General features: G+C 42.1%; 1 long non-coding RNA gene across 1 annotated transcript; it reads right to left on the bottom strand.

Annotated features, from left to right (window-relative positions):
* Positions 1-5,058: 5,058 nt before the first annotated feature.
* Positions 5,059-6,019, bottom strand: LOC135051037 (uncharacterized). Its single transcript, XR_010242004.1, has 4 exons — positions 5,945-6,019; positions 5,557-5,664; positions 5,408-5,470; positions 5,059-5,308 (listed from the first exon to the last, which is right to left on the bottom strand). It is a non-coding gene; the product is annotated as an uncharacterized LOC135051037 (long non-coding RNA).
* Positions 6,020-10,672: the final 4,653 nt, after the last annotated feature.

The raw sequence follows: 10,672 nt of genomic DNA, 5'->3' as shown, positions 1-10,672 counted from the left end.
GAATATACAAATTGTACACAGTTAGGGCCATGTGCCCTCATTTAGCTTTAGTAGCAGTTTTGTTAAGAAAACAAAACTGCTACTGCTTACAATGACATGCTGGGGGCTGCACAGCATGTTAATCCCCGCCCAGCGATGATTCGCAATTCAATAGTGATCGCATCACCGAAATCGGCAATTAGTGGTAGCCCCCTGTCGCAGGAAAAACACAGGTGACGTCATTGGGCTGCCCTGAAAACAACAATGACATGCCTGCATTTCCTGGACCACTTGCCCCCAATGCCGCATCAGTGCCTCCGAATGCCTGCCGCATGTCACTAACATTGCAGTCGCATCCTTCCAGTGCTGCCAACTGTACGCATGCGCAAATGGCCGAAAAGCATCCGTTTGCGATATTATCAGTTTAACAACTGATACTGAATTAGGTCATTGTGAGAATTGAACCCATAACCTCAGAGCTGCAACCCACAACCAACTGTGCTGCAGCATATAAGGTATAAACCGAACAAAAATAACATCCGATGTTGCTCATGGCAATTAGACACACAGTACTGTTTGGTAGTCCGGCAAGCAAAGGAGGCATGCCCTATTGGTATCCTATGAAACAGTTGATAAGCCCATGTAATTCAGATGAAGTGCAGTCTTGGCTAATTTCTACTTAAGACTTTGCAGCAGCATACATTTCCATACCTCCCAACATGACCCTCTCCAGGAGGGACACAATGCTCTGCTTCTGGACTTCTCTCTTAATTTATGATTGCCGACACCTGTGTTGAACAAAAATTATACATACATTTTAAGCCAGTGTTTTTCAAATCCAGTCCTCATCGCAGGCGTGGTATGTTAGGTCGACAGGTCTCATGTCAACATGCAATAGGCCGCCATGACAATATCGATATGGGGATGGTATCGGAATCCCAGTACATGGGATGCCGATGGTCAGAATACCAACAGCGGCATCCCTATGCACAGAATCCCAACACCTTTTAGGTGAGTATTTTAACCCTAACCCCCTAACCCTAATTGTCCCTACCCACAGCCTGACCCTAACCAACCCCCCCTTTCCCCCGCAGCCTAACCCTCCCCAGTGGTCCCTAACCCACCCCCTGCAGCCTAACCCTAGCCCTCCCCACTTAGTGCCGAACCCTAACCATTCCTCCCTGCAGCCTAACCCTAAACCCCCTTCCCCCCACAGATTAACTCTAACCTCCCCTATATTGCCTAAACCTAACTACCCCCCTTCGCCGCGGCCTAACCCTGACCAGATACCGTCTACATGGTCACATTGTCGACATGCTTTGAATGTTGACAGTGATCATGTTGATATTCATCATGTCTACACGGATGAGATGACGTCATGATAGAATGTTTAATGTCCCTGGTAGTCCAGTGGTCACCTATCTGGTCCCGGCAGCTGAATTGGCTCCGGCTTCTATTGATGTTCTGGTAAGTATAGCTGCCCTATTCCAAACCGTAATCCCTAGAGTTGTAGATTTTTTGAAATCCAGAAAATTACAGGATCCCAAACAGCATGGATTTACATGGGGGAGATCATGTAAAAAAAAATATCTTGTTGCCTTATTGACTTTTTCGACTGGGTGTAATAAATAAAGGGGGGCTGGGGGGGGGGAGAGCGATGTATATATAGCTTATCTACACTTTAGTAAAAACTCATGCGGTAGCTGAACAAATCCATGAAAGCATGCAAATTCTGCTACGTAGCAGTTTCTGCGATTAAACAGTTGCCGCCCAGAAATTGCAAAAAAAAACTCATTGCAATAACTGCGAATGCATCACAATATGTGGGTTGATCGCAAAACCATACGCAATTCCTGGAACATTGAAGATTTTTCCTATCTGCGCCAGGCAAGGTCATCCAAAATTCAGAGGCCAGCCTTAAAACGCATGGGCATGCTTGCGTTTTTTCAGACACACCCAGAAAACGGAAGGTGTCCGCCCAGAAATGCTGGCTTCCTGTTAGTCAAATAGCATCTGCATTGCGATCATGATGTGTACACATTTTCTGTCAGTATTATTACTCACGCATGCACAATTCGAATGCAGCACATGCGCAGTTGTTTGATAATCGACCAGATTGCGATTCGCAAATTTTGAAATCCTAATTGAATAAGGTCCTAAGACCATAGTTATTAAATTAGGGTGTGCCAAAGTGAAAAAAAAATGCAATACTATTGCTCAGACAATCCGAAAGCATTATACACATATGGCATAAAGTAGGAACCTGAAAAAAATGGCATGGGGCGGGTGCTCTATCTGCTGTATCAGTCCAGACGGGGTGCTCTGTCTGCTGTATCTGAAAGGGGTGCTCTATCTGCTGTATCAGTCCAGACGGGGTGCTCTGTCTGCTGTATCTGAAAGGGGTGCTCTATCTGCTGTATCAGTCCAGACGGGGTGCTTTGTCTGCTGTATCTGAAAGGGGTGCTCTATCTGCTGTATCAGTCCAGACGGGGTGCTTTGTCTGCTGTATCTGAAAGGGGTGCTCTATCTGCTGTATCAGTCCAGACGGGGTGCTCTGTCTGCTGTATCTGAAAGGGGTGCTCTATCTGCTGTATCAGTCCAGACGGGGTGCTTTGTCTGCTGTATCTGAAAGGGGTGCTCTATCTGCTGTATCAGTCCAGACGGGGTGCTTTGTCTGCTGTATCTGAAAGGGGTGCTCTATCTGCTGTATCAGTCCAGACGGGGTGCTCTGTCTGCTGTATCTGAAAGGTGTGCTCTATCTGCTGTATCAGTCCAGACGGGGTGCTTTGTATGCTGTATCTGAAAGGGATGTTCTGTCTGCTGTATCTGAAAAGGGTGCTCTGTCTGCTGTATCAGTTCAGGGGTGCTCTGTCTGCTGTATCAGTTCAGGGGTGCTCTGTCTGCTGTATCTGAAAGGGGTGCTCCATCTACTGTATCTGAAAGGGTGCTCTGCTGTATCAGTCCAGGTAGGTTGCTCTGTCTACTGTATCTGAAAGGGGTGCTCTGCTCTGCTGTACCAGTCTAGGCGGGGTGGTCTGTTTGCTGTATCTGAAAGGTGTGATCTGTGCGTCTATCTGGGGGCTCCGCCCCAGTGTCAAATTAAAATAAAAGCTAAAAACAAAAAGCATAAAAATATAATTTCTCTAACGTCCTAGTGGATGCTGGGGACTCCGTAAGGACCATGGGGAATAGACGGGCTCCGCAGAAGACATGGGCACTTTAAGAAAGAATTTAGATTCTGGTGTGCTCTGGCTCCTCCCTCTATGTCCCTCCTCCAGACCTCAGTTTGAATCTGTGCCCGGACGAGCTGGGTGCTGTTCAGTGAGCTCTCCTGAGCTTGCTGTAAGAAAGTATTTTGTTAGGTTTTTTATTTTCAGGGAGCTCTGCTGGCAACAGACTCCCTGCATCACGGGACTGAGGGGAGATAAGCAGCCCTACTCTCTGAAGATAGGTCCTGCTTCTTAGGCTACTGGACACCATTAGCTCCAGAGGGATTGTACACAGGATCTCACCCTCGTCGTCCGATCCCAGAGCCGCGCCGCCGTCCCCCTTGCAGAGCCGGAAGACAGAAGCCGGGTGAGCATGAGAAGCAAGAAAACTTCGAAATCGGCGGCAGAAGACTCCGGTCTTCACTGAGGTAGCGCATAACACTGCAGCTGTGCGCCATTGCTCCCACACACACCTCACATACTCCGGTCTCTATAAAGGGTGCAGGGCGCAGGGGGGGGGGGGGGGGAAGCCCTGGGCAGCAATTGGGACCTCTTTGGCAAAAGTTTAGCATATATACAGTTGGGCACTGTATATATGTATGAGCCCCCGCCAAGAAAATGTATATTTAAGCAGGACAGAAGCCCGCCGTCGAGGGGGCGGGGCTTCTTCCTCAGCACTCACCAGCGCCATGTTTTTTCTCCACAGCACCGCTGAGAGGAAGCTCCCCAGCCTCTCCCCTGCAGATACACGGTAGAAGAGGGTAAAAAGAGAGGGGGGGGGGGCACATAATTAGGCGCAAAAATCAATATAAACAGCAGCTACTGGGTTAACATTAAGTTACTGTGTTATTCCTGGGTTAATGGCGCTGGGGTGTGTGCTGGCATACTTTCTCTCTGTCTCTCCAAAGGGCCTTAAGGGGGAATTCTCTTCAGATGAGCATTCCCTGAGTGTGTGGTGTGTCGGTACGTGTGTGTTGACATGTCTGAGGTAAAAGGCTCCCCTAAGGAGAAGACGGAGCAAATGTGTGTGTGAGGGGTGTCTCTGTCGACAACGCCAACACCTGTTTGGATATGTGTAATTAAGTGCTAAGGTGATATTATTGCACAAAAGATTAGAGAACAGACAGGGAATCTACCCATGTCTGTCCCTATGTCGCAGAGACCTTCAGAGTCTCTCAATGATCACTATCCAAAATAATAGACACTGATATCGACACGGAGTCTGACTCCAGTGTCGACTACGATAATGCAAAGTTACAGCCAAAATGGCAGGAAAGTATTCAATATATGATTATTGTAATAAAAGATGATTTGCATATCACTGATGACTCATCTGTCCCTGACACAAGGGTACACATGTTTAAGGGGAAGAAAGCTGAGGTAAATGTCCCTCCTCTCATGATGAAAAAGAGCGGGAATCTCCAGACAAGAGACTGCAGTTTCCCACAAAGAATTCTCAGGGAGTATCCTTTCCCTACTAGGGCCAGGATACGATGGGAATCTTCCCCTAGGGTGTCACGTTTGCCCAAAAGGTAGCCCTGACTTAACAGCTATCCTCAGGGATCCTGCAGATAGCGTGCACATTCTGGTACACTACTCAGACCGGCGATTGTGTCGGCATGGGTTTATAGCGCTGTAGCAGCGTGGTCAGGTACCTTATCAGCAGAGATTGAGACCCTAGTATGTGTATATATATATATATATATATATATATATATAGATAGAAAAAACAATTCCTGAGTGCGCTAAAGTTCTTGTATAGCTTGAACGGAAGTCCTTCCAAATGGATATATCTTATACTGTAGAAGATGGGGTTTTCTGGATTCCTACAGTGGATAACCCCTCACCAAAAAGTCACCCAAACAAACAATTAGCATAAAATTATTTAATAACAAAATGAATTCATAAAAAGCCTTATACAGAAGGTCTTATGAACTATTGTACATGAAAACAAATTATTTTATGATTCCATAAATATCCAGTAGGTGATATGGATGTACGAACTCCCTCACCTTAACAAGGTGTAAACTTGGTACAAGGGAGCGTTATCCTCAACTGGATTACTGATTTGTAGCTGATAAACCCAACGCGTTTCGTCTATTTGACTTCATCAGGGGTAGCTAGTTTGGGGACATAGAGAAACTAATTATAATTCTTGAAAAAACTGATATTCTTAGGGTATAATATTAAGTGAAAAAAGGAAATTAATGAGCACCTACCAAAAATGTTAGGATCAAAATATTACATCAATAGTTCTGCAGTAAAGATGTTTTTAAAACAACCTAAGTAAAAAGAAGACTCATTGTGAGGGGTTGTGCCTTCCTTCAACTAAAAAACTGCTGTGAATAAATGGAATGAAATAAAGTACCTTTATATAAAGGCAAGCTCTTCATATATAAAAGGAACATGGACCTTAAAAAGTGGCTTCCCACTTTGACTCTAAAAAGAGCCTTTCCATCTTTAGTACTGGATCACCCTGCCAAAATAGAGTGAAAATGGGCCATGTACTATATGATTAGCTGAGAAAAAAAGATTTATGAGTATACTGAAAACAATAAAAATAAAGATGAAAAAGGTACTCCAAAGGCACATACCTAAAACCATGTACTGATTCAGTGCAATGGAAAAATATTTTTTTATTATATATATATAGATACGGAAGCATCTGCAAAAAAAGGGGACATAATTTGGTTTGCATAAGGTGTATCAGCTATTACAATTTTCCTCAGCAAATAATACAGAAAATATATACATACCAAAAGGTATATCCAGAGTAAAGATAATTATTAATAAACTGGAACTTCCAAAAGGACCCACAGTTGTATCTTAAAATAAAAGATAATTCAACTATTGTAACATATAAGTACAATCATTTTAAGATAATGATTTAACTGCAGCCTTTAAACACAAATGTATCAGAAAAAAGCACTCACCATAAAGGATCTCCTAACTTGCAACCATGGGTGTGGAAATTTCAGAATGAAATGCCTCTCACCCTGGCTGCTATTTAAACTCCTAGTGTGATTACATAATTTCCCTTAATTAGCTGCATTTTGCATTACTGCTGACTAATAAAACTTATGTTTAAATATACTGCAACGAGGCTTAGTGGTCTGTTTGATAAACCTAGATGTTCTGTGTAAAATAGGGATAATTCTTATGCTACATTCTATTGGCAAAAATCTCTATTTGAAGTTAAACCAGACTGAAAATGACTACAGCTGGTAAGGAACTAATGATTCTGGTATGCGTTTCAGCTGGAATGCATCACATGCCCGGAAATAAATTTCTATCTCCTTCAGAACAGGGAAGAATAGTATGCCTGCATAGTATAGCCAAACTGCGCCCCCATCGGTCACCTGACGAGAACCGCGTTGATGCCACGGACTCCGTCAGCGCGCCGGGCTTAGTGCCTCTGGTGTTGCTCGCGTCAGAGACCCCAGCTCACGGCGCCCCCAGGGCCCGGACCACCCTGCAGCCCCGTCAGATGATGATGTCACAATATCTAGGAACGTCTCGTGGCGAATGAAAATCTTTAAACTAAAGAAAAGAGGAATTGTATTGAGATCATATACTAGGTAGAACGCAAACCGAAAATAGCTGCGTTCCACCCCATTTATTCAGAAAATTCGTATTAAAAGGCTGCAATTTTACATAGCCCAATGTACAAAACATGTAGGACACTTCTTCTATTGTAAAGTCAAGTTCTAATTCTCACATGGTAAAGTTTAGGTCGACAAGACATCAAGCTAATTGCACTTAAATTCATACAAGGCAGAGACTTCATACAGAACAGAAAATAATTCTTATAATTATAATCATACTCAGTTATTTCAACAATTCAGTGTGTTCAACATAACTACTATTTAATTACTAAAAAATAATAAATGAATATACCATAAATGGGTAGCCACTCATTGGCTGGTAATTACTTAATATTGGTGAACTAACTTAATCCAATTGTACTAAAGTGTTTTTATAGTGTGTTTATTAAAAAAATTAAATAGTATGAATAAATTAGTAATATTTATATATATTGGACTATTCTACATAAAGAATTCATTGTTATCTGTGAGGAAGTCATTTTTACAGAAATGACACAATGTCTATTCTTTCATTGAGCCCTTTGGGAGAGAGGGTATTCAGGGTGAAAATCTAAAAAGATTCTCTTCTAGATAGCATAAGTTCCCTATCCCCTCCCCTTGGTCCCAATTTAACTAATTCAAGAATTGTGAACTTCAAATCTCTAGGATTAGATTTGTGTATCTCTGAAAAATGACGTGGCAAGCTGTGATTGGTGACCTTGTTATTTATTCCTCGCAAGTGCTCTTGTATTCTAAGTTTAACATTTCTTTTAGTTTTGCCGACGTACATTAAATTGCAACTACATGTAATTCTGTAGATTACAAATTCACTGTTGCAATTTACTCTCTCTCTTAAAGTATACTTAAACCCATTTTCATGAATCCATGAAAAGGAAGTTTTTTCCATATGCTTGCAGCATATGCAGTGGTTGCAAGGGAAGCATCCAACATTTGTTTTAAAAAAGGAGGAACCATTCTCTAACTGTTTTGTTACACTCCTAGAACGTAACCTACTAGGGGCTAAGATATTCTTTAAATTACTAGCCCTTTTAAATACTATTTGCGGTTTCGGAGGTAATGATGGCCCAAGTATAGTGTCTTTCAATAAAATAGGCCAATGTTTTTCCAAAATCTTTGCAATTAATCTGTTTTCCCTATTAAATTGTGTTATAAAGGGTCTACACTTATTCAACTTCTTATCTTTTTGTATCCTGTTTTGGTCCAGGAGACTGGTTCTAGTAACATTAATCGCTCTCTGCAAGGCCTCCTCCACTTTGGTTGGATTATAACCTCGTGCTAGAAATCTGTCCTTGAGAACTTCTGCTTGTGTCATGAATTCGCTGAATTCACTGCAGTTTTTTCTTAGCCTAAGGAACTGCGAGTATGGAACTCCATCTATCCAAATTGGATGGTGGCAGCTTGACACTGGAATAAAATTGTTCGCGTCTACTTCTTTAAAGAAAGTGGATGTCTTCACTACTTTTCCTACTTCACTCACCAACTTGAGATCCAAATAGTCAATTTTGGTAAGATCTGTTCTGAAGGTGAACTTTAAATTGAAGGGATTCATTTGCAGATGGCTCATGAACTGATCTACACTCTGTTCATCTCCCTTCCATATGATGATCAAATCATCTATATATCTTCGGTAGAATTTAATATGTTCTTTCTCAAAATCGGTTCCATGAATGAAAGTTTCCTCCCACACCCCCATCAGCAGGTTCGCATACGATGGGGCAAATTTAGTTCCCATCGCAGTCCCCTGCTGCTGGAGGTAGTGGGAGTCTTGAAATTGAAAATAATTATGTTTTAGAATGAAACCTATGCTGTTCATAATAAAATTAGTTTCTACTTGGGACTTCTCCAAGTCACCCATCAGAAATGATTTTACTGCCTCCATTCCCTTGGTATGTGAGAGAGATTTGCAGTCAAAGAATCAACTCCAGAGATGATTGGCCTCCCTGGAGGTGACTGCAAGCTCTTATGGACTTTTGGGAGATGATAAAAAATGGCCGTAGTGGGATGTTCTACCCATAAATAATCCATTTCTTTTTTACAAATTACTTTGTTACGCTGAGCATCATATAGCAAGACTCGTAAATCTTCCTTGAATGCTGCTGTGGGGTCCTCCCTGAGCTTCGTATATGTTGTTTCATCATCTAATATCTTATAAGCTTCTTTGAGGTACTCCATTCTCTCCTGGAGAACCACAGCCCCTCTTTTATCCGCACCTCTAATGACCAGACTATCCTCTTTTTTTAGATGATTCAAGGCTTTCTTTTCCCCTAAACTCAGATTTGAATTGAATTTACTGTTCTTTATTTTTAATTTATTAAAGTCATCCTTGACGAACTCAAAAAAAGGTGTCAATATTGCTCCCCCTTGACTCCACTGGGTAGAACTTTGAGGGAAGGGCTAGTAATGGTTTTTTATCCTCCTGGTTGATTGTGGATGGCATTGGATGTTTTAAAAAATGACGTTGTAAAGTGAGAGATCTGACATATCTGTTCAGATCTATAAATAAATCAAATCGGTTTACATGCTGGTCAGGTGCAAATTTGAGACCACTATTCAGAAGCGTTGTTTGTGACGAACATAGTTCTCTCCCTGAGAGATTAATGACCCCTGTTTTTGGCCCACTCTCGAATGGAATAGTGGTCGTCTTCTTTTTGGGGATTTTTCTCCCCCCTCTTTTGCCCCTTCCATGCCAAAACCTCTCTTTGTGCCATGTGGGGTACCTATATCTACGCCTTCCTCTAAAAAATTATCACCAGTGGTATTTGGAGAGGGGGATCTCAGCATTTCATATTTATTATCATGCGTGAAAGTTTCAAATCTGTCTGAGGTAAATCTTCTTCTCCGTTGTCCACGGTAAGAGGTGAGTCTGGCTCTCTGTCTGGTCGGATACGGTGAATAATAGGAGATTCCATTCCTATTGTAATATTTAGAATACTGATTAGCTCTTTTATCAAAAGTTCTCCTACGATCATCAAAAGTTCTCCTACGATCATCTAGATGTCTATATTCACCTCTTTGATTCTCTATAAACCTTGGGTGGTCTTGATAATCCCAACCACTCTTTTTCTGTATAAATCTTGGAGCAGGAGGGTCATTTTGTCTGGCCATTTTCGACCAGTCAAAAATGTCCCCTCTTTGATAATCTGCTTTATCTCTGGCAAATTTGTTTTGTTTCCTAAAGATGATTTCCTTCTCTGCTTCATCTAAACTATATTGCAGTCTGCTTACATCATGTTCAAATTCATCACTGGTTTCAAATTTCACAACTGATGCCTCTACTTTAACTAGCTCTTCTTCTAATGTATTTAATTCTCTCTTTCTCTCAGTCACTAACAACTCCATTAATTTTAAGGAACATATAGATATATATATTAAAGAAGCTGTCTTAAGATATATATATATATATATATATATATATATATAAAAAACATGCCCAAAGAGACAATAGTCTACTGGGTTCTAGAGTCAACGCTATGTCGATTTCTGCTTGACGTGTCCTGTAGAATATGCAATGGACAGGTGATGCCGACTTAAGAGGCATATGGAAGGCTGAGGATTGTGTGGAGAAGGGATCTCGGACCTGGTCTCCACAGCTATAGCTGGTAATTCTGATCTTTTGCCTTATATTCCTGCACAGCCTAGGAAAGCACGACATTATCAAATGCAGCCTTTCGATCACAAAGAAACAAGAAAGTCCAAGGTGCGTCCTTTCTTGCCAGAGGCAGGGGCAGAGGAAACAAGCTGCACAACACAGCTAGTTCCCAGGAACAGAAGTCCTCCCCGGCCTCTACAAAATCCACCACATGTCGCTGGGGCTCCACAGGCAGAGCTAGGCCCGGTGGGGGCACGTCTTCGTAATTTCAGCCACAAGTGGGTTCACTC

Source organism: Pseudophryne corroboree, chromosome 2 (genome assembly GCF_028390025.1).
Source record: "Pseudophryne corroboree isolate aPseCor3 chromosome 2, aPseCor3.hap2, whole genome shotgun sequence".
NCBI lineage: Eukaryota > Metazoa > Chordata > Amphibia > Anura > Myobatrachidae > Pseudophryne > Pseudophryne corroboree.
The sequence above is the reverse complement of the archived record's forward strand: the minus strand, read 5'-3'. Positions and strand labels throughout refer to the sequence as shown.